Source organism: Artemia sp. Qi Xiang Cuo, chromosome 15, assembly GCF_049724085.1.
Source record: "Artemia sp. Qi Xiang Cuo chromosome 15, ASM4972408v1, whole genome shotgun sequence".
NCBI classification, from domain to species: domain Eukaryota; kingdom Metazoa; phylum Arthropoda; class Branchiopoda; order Anostraca; family Artemiidae; genus Artemia; species Artemia sp. Qi Xiang Cuo.
This window is the reverse complement of record NC_142808.1, coordinates 8,157,711-8,172,776: the sequence shown is the minus strand read 5'-3', so window position 1 is coordinate 8,172,776 and position 15,066 is coordinate 8,157,711.

Below are 15,066 nucleotides of genomic sequence, written 5' to 3'. Positions count from 1 at the left end.
CCCTCGCCCTGAAGACTTTGGGGGGAGTGTCCTGCTTAAAGGTATAATTTCCGGATTTTTGAACTGCGTGGAACAAAATGGCTATCTCAAAATATTTATTAGATATGTTCGAGGAAATGGTGGGCTTGGAAGGGGCGGTAGTTGCTTTCCAATCACTTTCGACTATTAAAAAGGGCACTAGCCATTTCAATGTCCAAACGAATGAGCCCTTTTTGAAGTTTCTACGACAACGGGTTATATAAAAACCTTACATGCCCCCTGGGCATAATTTACAACCCTTTCCCTGAGGGCTGTTGGGGGGGGGGGTTTCATCCTCAAAGACCTTATTTCCAGAACTTAAAACTACGTTGAATAAAATGGCTATCTCAAAAGTTTTGATTAGATGTGTTAGGGGAAAAGGTGGGCGGGAGAGGGGAGTTAGTTGCCCTCAAATCACTTTCGACTATTAAAAAGGGTACTAGCCCTTTGAATTTCAAATCAAATGAGCCCTTTTTCAAGTTTCTACGACAACTATTTCAATAAAAATCTTACATGCCCTCAGGGCATAACTTATAATCCTTGCCCTACAGGTTCTGGGGAAGTGTCCTCCTCGAAAATATGTTTTCTATTTCAAAATCAACTACGCTGAACAAAATGGCTATAAAAAAAATTGTATGGGATTGTTTGGGGGAAGGATGGGTGTGGGCGGGGTCTAATTGCCCTCTAATCACTTTCCACTATTAAAAAGGGCACTTACTCTTTGAATTTAACCCACTTTGAATTTCCAATAGAATGAGCTTTTTTTGAAGTTGTTAAGACAACGCCTTCCTTAAAAACCTTATATGCCCCCAGGGCATAACTTAAAACCCTTGCCTTGAGGGCTCTGGGGGAGTGTCCTCCTCAAAATCATATTTTCTATCTGGAAATCAATTACGCTGAACAAAATCACTGTCTCAAAATTTTGATTGCTTGTGTTAGGGGAAATGATGGGCGTGGGGGGCTAGTTGTCCTCCAATCACTTTCGACTATTAAAAAGGGCACTAGCTCTTTGAATTTCCAATCGAATGAGTATTCTTTGAAGTTTCTACGACAGCACCTTCTATAAAAAACCTTATATACCCCCAGGGCATAACTTTTAATCCTTGCCCTGCAGGTTGTGGGGGAGTGTCCTCCTCAAAAATATATTTTCTATCTGGAAATCAACTACGCTGAATAAAATGGTTATCAAAAAATGTAGATTGAATGTGTTTGGGGGAATGATTGGCGTGGGGGGGGGGCTAGTTGCCCTCCAATCTCTTTTGACTATTAAAAAGGGCGCTAGCCACTCCAATTTAAAATAGAATGAGCCCTTTTTGAAGTTTCTACGACAACTTCTTCGACACGAAGTACCAGGGTATGGAGAAAAAAAAACACATTGTACACACATCGTTCTTTACTTAGGCAGCGCTAGCGCACTGCCTATGATAGTATTTTATAAAAGGAACACATATTTAAAAATAAAAATAAGGTATTGCAAAATGTCCCAGGGGTTAGTTCAAATAATAAACCTAAGCGAATAGCAGCTTCAAAAGCTTTGCACTAAACTATGTCGCAATAACTATTTCCCTGTTCATTTGGTATTTTAAAAGATTTAATCCAGTTACTTTTGCGAGGTGGTTTTACGAAGATAGCTCCAAATTGTAAATTTTAATCATTTGTATATTATATTTTTAGGTGAGTCTATTTTAGTTTTATGTACATTTTTTAGTTTCAGTTGTTTTTTGTCTACGCTGAAGACGCCTTGTTTGATACGGGCGAAATCTTCGTTTTTTTTTCCTTTTTTATTTACTGGCCATAGACCCGTTTGTCGTATTTATATTTTTTCTGTCATGGCAGGCCAGTTCGACTTTAGATCTTTTATTTGATAATGGCCATGTGGTATTACTCTCACACCACCCTCGAGTACATAGACTTTTCCCGATATGGCGGACATGGCATTTTTTTCGACTCGAACTGCATGGATCTTGTATTTTAAAGTGCGAATGGCCATGGCACTCGCTCTTGGAACTAAATTTTTCTCTAGTTCCTAAAAACTCTCATGTTGACACTAATTTTGCAAACAATTCTCTTTCAGACCGTCTAGAATTATGCAAAAGCCGCAAGATTTTCAAGAACCTTTCCTAGTTTACCAGACACCCCTTTCCAAAGGGTTCTGCCTAAATTCACACATATTTTCTTGTTAATTTAGACAACGTGTGCAAAATAGATTTCAGGAATGCTAAGGTTAGAACAAGCGTCTCTAAATATTAACGGAGAAAAGATACTTTTCGGGTAAAATAATTCCTTTTCGAACGAATGAAATGGTAATGACTGGTGGGAGAGGGGCTACACTGTAGAAAAAGAATATGTTGTAAACAAAGCAAAGTATAAAGAGTTTTTTTTGGTGAGGAGGTGGATAGGGAAAAACCCAGAGACAGGAAAAATTATAATAAAGAAAGGCACTTACATGATTGTAGGTATTATCCATTGATACTTGTGTACTTGTCAACTTTTTGAAAGAGACTGATAGGGAAATGTCTCTACCCGGTCTATATATATAGCATAGTTTGGTGGGGGAAGTTCTCTTTGGCTTTTAATAGAAAAGCTTTTCGGGGTATTTAAGCCACCCGGGAATTTTATCTTGACATGATTTTGCATAGAAACAACACAGGGGAGTTCAGCCACCTGGGAATTTTACCTAGTGACAATGTGGGTGAGTTTTTCTAGCTGGGGACATATCTAGAAAAGCATTCTAGAAGATTTCAACCACCTGGGAACTTGTCTAGAATTGATTTTGCCTATTAACAAGGCAGGGGAATTCAGCCACCTGGGGGTGTGCTAGACATGATTTGTCTTGTAACAAGCCAAGGGTGTTCAGCAACCTGGGAACGTGTGTCTAGTAATGTTTTTGCCTAGTAACAGGGAAAAGGGTGTGACTTTGAAATCTTGGTTAGACATGCCGAATCTTGCCTGCACCTGCATAATCTTGCCTGGACATACCAAATCTTGCCTGAACATGCCAAATCTTGCCTGGACAAGAATCTCGACTAGAAAGGGGTGCGAGGGGCAAGGAATTTAAAATTAAAACTTGTATATTATACGGACCACATTCCGAGTAGTTGAAACACCTGGGAAATTTACCTAAAATTGTGACACCTGATCGTGCCAAATGTTGCCTGGGCGGGAATTTCGCCTAAAATTGTGACACCTGGTCGCCAAAAGAGGAAATCGCCGTCAAACATTCTTCTTGAACCTATAGAAGAAAGGAGTAGTCCCTAGGGATACGCTTGAACACTCAGGGCCTACACTACTTTTAACTCTAGGATAGGCTCATTTTGTTCAAAATTGGAAGCTCTAGTTCTCTTTTAACAGTCAAAATCAATGTAAGACATTTAACCCCCATCCCCTCCCCGACAACCTTTATTTTCATCAAACGTATTTGATTTAAATTATGAGATAGCCATTTTGTTCAAAATAGTCCACAGAACATATGATAATGCCTCTTGGGTTAACACAACCCCACAAGGCCCTGGGGTTAGGGTTCTAAATTATACCAAGAGGGCATATAAGTTTTTTTTTTGGAATGGGCGGCTGTACAAACTTCTGATCAGGCTTATTTGATTTGAAATTGGAAGCTGTAGTGGCCTTTTTAAAATTAAAAGTGACTTGAGAGCAAACAGCCCCCATCCTCCTCCAAGCTCAAAACATTTCCCTTAACACATCCAATCAAAATTTGGAGATAGCAATTTCGTTCATCGTAGTTGAAGGGTCAGGAAATTATGCCTGTGAGGAAGATGACCCCACGCCATCTACAGCTGTTTGTGGCAATGGTTGTAAGTTATGCCCTGGGGGCATATAAGGTTTTTGTAAAAAGGGCTGTCTTGTGTGCTTTGAAGGTGACTCATGGGATTGGTAATCTGAAGTTCTAGTGCCCTTTTTAAGATGTAAATATACTGATATCTAGTAACCGAAATGTTAATATTATTTGATTTATTAAAGTTATAAAAGTAAAAACATTTATATTTTTCAGTAAAGTACAAATTATGTTCTGGTCTTGGGAAGGCATAGGGTTTTTGAGCCCTACAGATGTTAATTTCTGCTCATTTTGAGTTTGAATCGGTTAATTGTAAATTCTGTTCGTTTTGAGTTTCATTTATTTATCGATGCTGATTTGTGATAGTTTCACGCTTGGTAGATTATTTGATTTATATTTGAGGACAATTAATAAGTTTCCTTAATTGTTATAAAACCACTGGAGGTGTAATAACTAGGAGCAGACTAGGTGTCTAGTTATAGGACGGGGACCTATTTCAGACATCAACAGTAAAGAATGGGAAGGAAACTACAAATGCAAGTATCCTTAATCACCATCTCAATAATTATATCTATTATACCACATAGCAAATTAATTTTTCTCTACTAAATCTGTGTAAATTTTCTTAATATGTATTTCATTCGTTTAAATATTTCACCCATATACGATGGTAACTAATTGAAATGCATAGACAGTTAATAGTAGATACCTAATAGTAATTTTGAATTTTTAGCTAGACTCTATTCTTGGAAAATAGGCTACTGCTCAATCTTGAACAAAGGATCTTAAAATTGAAGTATCTCAATCATGAACAAAATCAATAACTAACATGTGATGTGAAAAAGAGTCATAGGCGCCCATAGGCTGAACTGAAGGGGAGGCTTACCTGGTCTAATCGGTGCTTCCAATGCCGTATAATTGAAATCTCAAGACAAAATTTCATAGGCAGTGCGATAGAGCTGCCCAAGTAAAGAGTGACGTGGGCACAATATATTATTTATTTCGATTTTTCTAAACGCGGGCACGTTTTGAGTTCCATTTATTTATCGATGCTGATTTGTCGTAGTTTCACACTTGGTAGATTATTTAATTTTATTTTTGCTCACTTTTGGTTGAATGGAGTTCTTTACTTTTCTTTGAAAAACTTAATTTGTGGAACAAGTTTTTTTTAATTAATCAATAAACAAACAAGACCCAAAGCGAAAAGAAATTACAGTGAATAATCAAGGTAAACTAAAAACAAATAGAAACAATCATAGGCAGCGCAATAGCGCTGCCTAAGTAAAGAACGATGTTGACACAATGATTTTTTTTGTTCTTGTTCTTAGAGTTGTCGTAAAAACTTTCAAAAGGACTCATTTGATTGTAAATTGAAGTGGCTTGTGCCCTTTTTAATAGTCAAAAGTGATCGGAAGGCAACTAACACCCCTTCCACGCCCACCATTTATCCAGACAAATCCAATCAAAATTTGAAATAGCCACTTTATTCAAAGTAGTTGAAAGGTCCGGAAATTATATCTTTGAGGATGACACTCTCCCCACAGTCCTCAGGGTAAGGGTTGTAAGCTATGCCCTCGGGGCATATAAGGTTTTATTGAAAGCCTTTTCGTAGAAACTTGAAAAAGGACTCTTTCGATTGGAAATTCAAAGGGCGAGTGGCCTTTTTAATAGTCAATAGTGATTTAAAGGCAACTAGCCCCCCACTGACGCTCACCTTTTCCCAAAACATATTCAATCAAAATTTTTAGATAGCCATTTTGTTCACCGAAGTTGAAAGTTTTAGAAATTATGTCCTTGAGGATGATAACCTCCCTCAGAGCCCTCGGGGCAAGGGTTGTAAGTTATGCCCTGGGGGCATATAAGGTTTTTATAGTTGGTGATATTGTAGAAACTGCAAAGTGGGTTCATTCGATTGGAAATTAGAAGGCCTTGTGCCCTTTTTAATAGTCGAAAGTGATTGGAGGATAACTAACATACCCACTCTCATACCCACCATTTCCCGAAAAACATCCAATCAAAATTTTGAGATGAAGTTAAAAAGTCTGGAAATTATGTTTTTGAGGATGACACTCCCCCCACAGTCCTCAGGGTAATGGTTGTAAGTTATGCCCTAGGGGTATATAAGGTTTTTTTATTATAGAAAGCGTTGTCGTAGAAACTCAAAAAGGAATCAATTGATTGGAAATTGAAACGGCTAGTGCCCCTTTTAATAGTCGAAAGTGATTGGACGGCAAGTAACCCCCCTCTCACGCCCACCATTTCCCCAAACACATTCAATCAAAATTTTGAGACAGTTAATTTTTTTCAACGTAGTGGAAAGCTCCAGAAATTATGTCTTTGAGGATGAAAACCCACTAACAGCCCCCATGTCAAGGGTTGTAAGTTATGCCCTGGGGCAAATAAGGTTTATATAGAAAGCGTTGTCGTAGAAACTTTAAAACAGGTTCATTCGATTGCAAATTGAAAGGACTAGTGCCTTTTTAATAGTCGGAAGGGATTGGAGGGCAACTAACCCTTCTCTCACGCCCACCATTTCCACAAACACATCCAATCAAAATACTGAGATAGCAATTTTCTTCAACGAACAAGGCACTTCGTATCAAAGGAGTTGTCTTAGGAACTTCGAAAAGGACTCATTCGATTGAAAATAGAAAGGGCTATGAAAGGGCTAATAGTCGATAGTGATTTGAGGGCAACTAGTACCCCTCCCACGCCCACCCTCCCATTTACCCATTATGTTTAAAAACTAAATGTTGCCTTAAGATTAAATCGAAATGCACTGTATTTATGCTAATTCCCAATAGGGCATCTCAGCAGTATCCCAAGAACGACTGAGGGTATCATGTTCAAACTTTTGGGGCTACTTCTGCTCTTAAAATTTAGCCAAATCAAAATAGCTTAATTGTATCCAAGCTATCAAAGAAAGTAAACACATTTTTTTGCGAGTGGTATCAAGTTTTCTATTTCAGGTCAACTAGAGTGGGTATGAAACTAAATTAAACACTACTGTTTATGTCCAAATTTTTAATAGGGCGCATGTTGTTAAAAATTACTGAAAATTTTTCTCCAGAATACAAACAGAAGGCCAGACTATTTAGTCTTTAAAAAAATTAAACAATTATTTTCTTTTTTTCCTGAAAAGAATATTTCAATATAAAACGAACAGAAATTAATTAAGAAAAACTTTTTCCACAAAATCTGTTTTTCAAAGAAAAGTAAAGAACCTCATTAAACCAAGAATTACCAAAAATAAAACAAAATAATCTACCAAGCGTGAAACTACCACTAATCAGCATCGATAAATAAATCAAACCCAAAACGAACAGAAATACCAATCAATAACCTATTATAACTCAAAACGAGCAGAAATTAACATGAGTATCGCTCAAAACCCCTATGCCATCCCACGGCCATAAAATATTTTGCACTTTACTGAAAAAAATACAAATAAATGTGCATATTCAGTTTAATATACATATTCTGATATTTAGTAATCAAAGTGTTAATATTATTTGACTTATTAAAGTTATAAAAGTAAAAACATTTATACTTTTCCATTAAATTGGAAATTATGTTCTAGCTATTCAAACTATGTTCAATCTATGCACGTAATTTTGCTGTAAAATGAAATTATACCCCCCAATTATTATAAGATATTTTTTTAGTTGTGAGAATGTGGGAAAGCCATCATAACTTGACTAAATTTTAAAAGTAGCAAACTATGACTTTTGAGTGATGATAAAGCAACTAAGTATTAATTTTTTTGTGTAAGGAAACAAACAACATTAAATTTAAATAAGTGTACCCTATATCAAACAAGGTCCATAAAATGCAAATACCGGACCGCCGCTTCAAACTCGAGGGTTCAACGACAAGAGATATTACGTGATTTGAATCACATGACAAAACAGGGTTTTTAATAGAGAAAGCGGAAACTAACTTTTTGAACAAAGAACTATTATTAGGATTACATCAAAACTAGTCTCTGGCCAATGAGAAACAAGAGTGACAAAATAAGACAAAGTTTAAAATAGGGATTCGGAAACTAAAACAGGGTAGTCTTTTTTGGATCAAACAAGGAGTAACTATTTTTACTTTGTAATTAAGGTAGACTACCACTGTCTGTCTGAATTCCTCTTAGAGATAAAAGTTTGAAGATAAAACTAAAATAAGAAGAAAACCTCTAATGATTTCTGTCATTTGGAGATAACTTTAATACGTATGTAGGATAAATTAATAACAACTAGTGCTGAAATCTAACATTTTACTATAAGTTCGTAATTTTGGGTCAATAGTTTGGTAGTATTTCCACTTAGACAAGGCTTGAGCCATTTGGACAAAACAGCATTTTAAGGTTAGAATAAGCCAAATTAAATTTCTTCCCAGAAATTTAAGCTTAGAATAACAGAGGGTTCAAAGAAGGAAAGGAACCTTAACCAAGAAGTCAGCGTTAGAAGAGCCCTTTGTGCTCCCATTTTCAGCCTAGAGTTCCTTGGAACTTAGCTTGACAGTATAAGGACCTTATATCCGAAAATTGGAATTATCGGACAACAACATTACTTGCCCCCCCCCCCCCTTGTGCAATCTTCAGACGTTTATACGAAGGAGAACCTGTTCCCTTTTAATCATTCTTTCATTTCGTTAAACCCGTACCGCATGTTTATAAAAAGGTGGCCTCGATGTTTATACAGATAGGTTAAGGGAAAGGGAACAATATTGTCAATTTAAGAATTTCCAGACCTTAATGTCCATATATTTTCAATTGAGAGTTTTCCTTGCTAAGGTAAAAGCTAACTAAAGGTCCAAGGAACACACAGCCCTTTTCAAGAAATAATAAGAGAATCTCTTGGTTTGGGTGAATGTAAATTGAAATAAAATCAAGTACGGTTATTCTTAGCTTAGCTCGGCAATAGTTTGAACTAAAGGATTTTAATAACCCAGAACTCAAGCCTTGACTAGCTATTCAAGTGTAACTCTTTTAAGTAGAAACATTTGATAGCCTAGAATTAACTTAACCTTTTTCTTTTCGGTAAATATTGGTGGATTGAACAAGTAGACTATAGACATTAGACCTAGAAGAGGTTTAGTCAGAATTAGAATATTTTCTCTTTATCTTCTTTCGTAATAAAAATCAGTTGTCACTGAATTCTGAGTACCGATTTCTTACCCAAGCCTCAGTTTGTAACACGCTACCAAATTTATTAGCCCTGTTAGTAGGGGCAACTTTACAACTGGTTGCAGCGGTACTCAAGTTCAGTGCAACTTTCGTTTAGGTGGGGGAGGATTAATTGAATTTATAAAATTTGGTAAAATTTAGTCCTCTGTTCCTCACAAGAAAGTGTGTGTTCAGTTTTCCAAACCTACCCGAGTCAGAAAAGTTTGAAAAAGTGTTCATTAAAGAAATTTTAAACTTAAAGAGAAGTCTGTACGGCTTTTTATCTTCCTAAGATTCTTTCTATCTTTCACTTTTCTTTCTCTTTACTACAAGGTCTAGCATCTAAATCGCTAATAATATACTTAAATAGGGTCATAGGTTAATCATCCTCAAGTGTGTGTAATTATAATAATAAACTTGAGGGTAAATTTAAATAGGTAGTGAGAAAATTCTCACACAATCTATAAATAGACCCATTTTAGCGACTGAAAACACTATGAGGGATCAAAAAGTTTCCCATACTAAGAGTTTATAAGAATAGAACAATCATGAGTACAAATGAAAACAAAATCAAAGAGTTAAAAATTGCACTACAAGACGCACAGTCTAGAATAAACGCTCTAGAAGGGCAATATGGAGATGCCACAGTCACAAGTAGGCTTCAAAACCTATTTGTGGAGCAAGCGCCTCCCATCTCGTTACTGACATATCCCAATGAAGTCCATTCATGGATTACCACCCTTAAACAAATACAAAGGAGTTTAGGGAAAGATGAATTATTAACGCTGGCAAAGAGATTTCAATCGGTTGATTTATTGTATAGGGACTCGTTAGACATGTATTTGGGAGCAACGGTGGTTGACTCAGGAGACAAGACTTCCCCTGGAGGACAAAGGGATAACTCCAGAGTAGAATTTCAAAACATAGGAAATTATAGAAATAACTCAAAGAAATGTTTGAACTGTGGAAAGAAAGATATGTCAAGACCAACTAGGGATAATTATTCCAGGTATAAATTTAGTAAAAGAAAAAATGCTTGCATAAAATGCTGGACTTGTGGGGGTCTACATAGACAATCGGAATGTCAAAAACCTCCAACTTCTATCTGCTGTGGTGAAACAGGCCACAAAGCAAAACATTGTTTAGCTCCATTACCTATACACAAACCCCAAGAAAAATTTTAAGGCAATATTGTCGAAAGTACTGCGACCTCCGAGCAATGGTTAGGGAACCACCGGAAGGCACAGTCCCAGATTCCGCAGTTTTGTAGATATAGATTAATCGTTAGTAGTAGATTTAGGGTGACCAAGAGTCACTAACACGAACAAGACTAGGACTATGAAGGTCAATAGCACGGAAAGACTAGAACTATGAAACAGGAGTCACTAGCACGCACAAAACTAGGACTATGAAACATGAGTCACTAGCACGGACAAGACTAGGACTATGAAGGTCACTAGCACGGAAAGACTAGGACTATGAAACAGAAGTCACTAGCACGAACAAGACTAGGAATATGAAGGTCACTAGCACGGAAAGACTATGACTATGAAACAGGAGTCACTAGCACGGACAAGACTAGGACCATGAAGGTCACTAGCACGGAAAGACTAGGACTATCAAACAGGAGTCACTAGCATGGACAAAACTAGAACTATGAAGGTCACTAGCATGGACAAGACTATTACTATGAAACAGGAGTCACTAGCACGGATAATTGGGAGGAGTTTTGTTCTGAAGATGAATGAGTATCTAATCTCGTTCAAGAGGTATTCGTCAGCCGACAAATATGCATTAAAAAAAAGTCATTCAAGAAAGTTCATCAAAAAAATTATTCTTATAGAGGACCCTGTCTAGTGTTATCGGAATTATATAAAAACATCTTTTTGTTACACCAGTTGAAAACTTATAAACGACGGTTAGTAAATATAAGACAACTTAAAAAGATAAACAAGGAAGTAACAAAAAGTTCAATTCAAATAAAAAGGTTAGTAAAGAAAATAGAAACAGTAATCCTTTCTATTCTTCAAGCAGAAAATAAAAGTTTCCCTTTCATTGTTACAGATCCAGCAGAGATGCTCAGGACAATTTTTGAAATTGAAAATTCGCTACCAATAGGTTATAGAATATCGGTTAATTATAGACGTTACCGCTTACTGGAACTTTATAAATTGACTAGCTACAATGTGGCGACACAACAATTGAAATTGTTAGTTATTTGTGATTTCTTAATATCAAATAAAAAAGATGGGTTCAAAATAATCGAAATGTTCAGCATTCCATTCCCAGTGTCAAACACTTCGTATTTCTTCCAAATAGAAAACGAGTTTGAATTTTTTGGGTTGAGTAACGATCAAACGAGATATTTCCTAGAAGATGACAATATAGAAAAAATGTAACTTAAAGGGTATACCAGTATTGTGCAACCACCAATTTCTTATTAGAAGTAAACAAATGAACTCCTGCAGTTTAGCAAACTACATGGAAAATAATGCATTAATAAATAAAGAGTGTCAAACCAAAATTATAAAGGAAAATAAAATCATAATCCAAAAGAATTAGAAGTGAAAGTATATAATTAAATCTCCTTTCAAAGAAGAAATAAGAATAAATTTCGAATGCAAAACAGAGAAAAACAGTAATTTTACATATATAAAAGGCAGCTCCATAGTGAAATTGCCAGAAGAATGTTCTCTAACTGCAGAGATATTAAAGATAAACAGTATGTATAGGGGACAGATTACAAAAGAAATGGCACCTTTAAACATATCTATAATTAGCCTAAAAGGGAACCTATCCATAGCTGGAATAGAAAACGAATGGAAAAAAGAATTTGGAGATTTAATCTCTATAAATTTCCCGAACAACTCCAAGACGCAGATTGGCATAGCTGAACTAAGAAAAATGCACATTTCCTTAAGGGACGAAAGAGGAAGGAAAACAGCTAGCTATTGGACATTTTTTCTCAATATCTTTAATCTATTTATATCTTTATTAGGACTAGTCTCTATAGGAATAATATTCAAAACATTGAGAAAACTATGGTTAGACTATAGGCCACAAAATTTACAAGGATATCACGTAAATGTGGAACAAGAAGAAATTGAACTAAGTTGATTCTTAGCAAAGTTATGGTTTCATTAAGAAAAAATAACTGTACTAAGAATTTTAAGTGTGGGAGGTTGTGAGAATGTGGGAAAGCCATCATAACCTGACTAAATTGTAAAAGTAGCAAACTATGACTTTTGAGTAATGATAAAGCAACGAAGTATTAATTTTTTTGTGTAAGGAAACATACAACATTTAATTTGAATAAGTGTACCCTATATCCAACAAGGACCATTAAATACAAATACAAATACCGGACCGCCGCTTCAAATTCGAGGGGTCAACGACAAGAGATATTACGCGATTTGAATCAAATGACAAAACCGGGTTTTTAATAAAGAAAGCGGAAACTAATTTTTTGAACAAAGAACTATTATTAGGATTACATCAAAACTAGTCTCTGGCCAATGAGAAACAAGAATGACAAAATGAGACAAAGTTTAAAATAGGGATTCGAAAACGAAAACAGGGTAGTCTTTTTTGGACCAAACAACGAGTAAGTGTTTTTTACTTTGTAATTAAGGTAGACTACCACTGTCTGTCTGAATTCCCCTTGGAGATAAAAGTTTGAAGATAAAATTAAAATAAGAAGAAAACCTCTAAAGATTTCTGTCAATTGGAGATAACCTTAATATGTATTTAGGAGAAATTAATAACAACTAGTGCTGAAATCTAACATTTAACTATAGGTTGGTGATTTTGGGTTTATATCTCGGTAGTATTTCCGCTTAGACAATACCTGAGCCATTTGTACAAAAGAGCATTTTAAGGTTAGAATAAGCTAAATTAAATTTCTTCCCCGAAATTTGTGCTTCGAATAACTGAAGGTTCAAAGAAGGAAAGGAACCTTAACCAAGAAGTCAACGTTAGAAGAGCCCTTTGTGCTTCCCTTTTCAGCCTAGAGTTCCTTGGAACTTAGCTTGACTGTATAAGAACCTTATATCCGAAAATTGGAATTATTGGAGAGCAACATTACTTGCCCCCCCCCCTTGTGCAATCTTCAGACGTTTATACGAAGGAGAACCTGTTCCTTTTTAATCATTCTTTCATTTCGTTAAACCCGTACTGCATGTTTATACAAACATGACCTCGATGTTTATACAGATAGGTTAGAGGAAAGGGAACAATATTGTCAATTTAAGAATTTCCAGACCTTTATGTCCAGATATTTTCAATTGAGAGTTTTCCTTGCTAAGGTAAAAGCTAAATAGAGACCTCAGGAATATACAGCCTTTTTCAAGAAATAATAAGAGAATCTCTTGATTTGGGTGAATGTCAATTGAAATAAAATCAAGTACGGTTATTCTTAGCTTAGCTCAGCAATAGTTTGAACTAAAGGATTTTTATAGCCCAGAACTCAAGCCTTGACTAGCTATTCAAGTGTAACTCTTTTAAGTAGAAACATTCGATAGCCTAGAATTATCTTAATCTTTTACTTTTTGGTAAACATTGGGGGATTGAACAAGTTGACCATAGACATTAGACCTAGAAGAGGTTTAGAAATATTCAACATAACCAGAACTAGAATACTTTTCTTTTTATCTTCTTTTGTAATAAAAATCAGTTGTCACTGAATTCTGAGTACCGATTTCTTACCCAAGCCTCAGTTTGTAACACGCTACCAAATTTATTAGCCCTGATAGTAGGGGTAACCTTACATAGTGAAGTAAAAGATTATATTTACGTTATACTATTAGGTGGCTTTTATCAGGTGCTGTCAATGAATTACCTACCCCATTGAGTTGTGTTGGTTTTCTCAAAATAATAGCAACTCTAAATGTCCTCACGATTCGTAGTCATAAAATAAAGAAAAGGGGGCTGATGAGACGATGCCAGGGCAGTGAGGATGCTGAACAGGATGAAAGTGATGATGTTACCATTTAAGGTCCCCTTTTAAAAAAAGTATTAAGAGGGCAGTTTTCTGAGGGGCTTTTCTTTCAGTTTCGAAGCATTGTAAATGTAAAGTTAAAAGCGTAAAAGCTAAGGGTAGATTTAAATGAATATAATAGGGAAAATGAATTGAAATCAAATATTAAAAAAAGAATTGTATGAAAGTAGAGAACAACATTAGAACTTATATAATCAGTAATTAATCTACATAGTAGCCTAAGCGGGGTTGATACTTCCCAACACCTCACTCTCTACGCTACAGCGACTATTGCATTATTTGCTTCGTGATTGAATCTACTCACTGAATAGTAATGTAATAAAAGCTTTGAAATAAAGTGCGTCTTTGACTGTTAGCTAAAGTTAGCTATAGTATTGGCCGGTGGGTTGAGTGCTTGTGATCTTAGAACTTTGGTGAAGATCTTACATGTATTCGTTCAACCAAAAGAAGAGAACATTTATGAAGAAGATATTTGAGGAATATCAGGCCTAGTTGAAACTCATTTTAGTTAGAAATTATTATACTGTAGTGAAGAGTACAGAAACAAGTGAAAAATAATATGAATTCCGTGGTCCACTTCTGGGAAGTCCATGGACATTCTAGGACGACTAGGTCGAAACGATCACACCTGGAAAAAAACAAAACAAGAAAACAAATAAACACCAATCTGTGATCTTTCTTCTGGCAAAAAAATATAAAATTCACTATTTTTGCAGAGAGGAGCTTAAAACCTCTACAGTAAGGATTTCTGATACGCTGAATCTGATGGTGGGATTTTCAACAAGATTTTTTGACTTTTAGGGGGTGTTTACCTTTTTTCATTCGCTTAGTTATGTGTTTTTTTTCATACCAGTTTCATAATGAAACAGTTTTATGAATTCAATTTTAGGTTAATTTTATAACCCAGTAATTTATGTCAGTTGAGGAAAAAATGTCTATTTTCTTTTCTAAGAAGTGAAATACTCTTTATTTACTATATTTATCGTTTGTTTTAATAAAGTATCAAACAGTTGTTAGAACGTAAAAATTGTTATACACTACTTCAACGAAAAAAATTATTTTTCTTTCAGACTTTTAGACTGATGAATTAAAAAAACTTTTTCC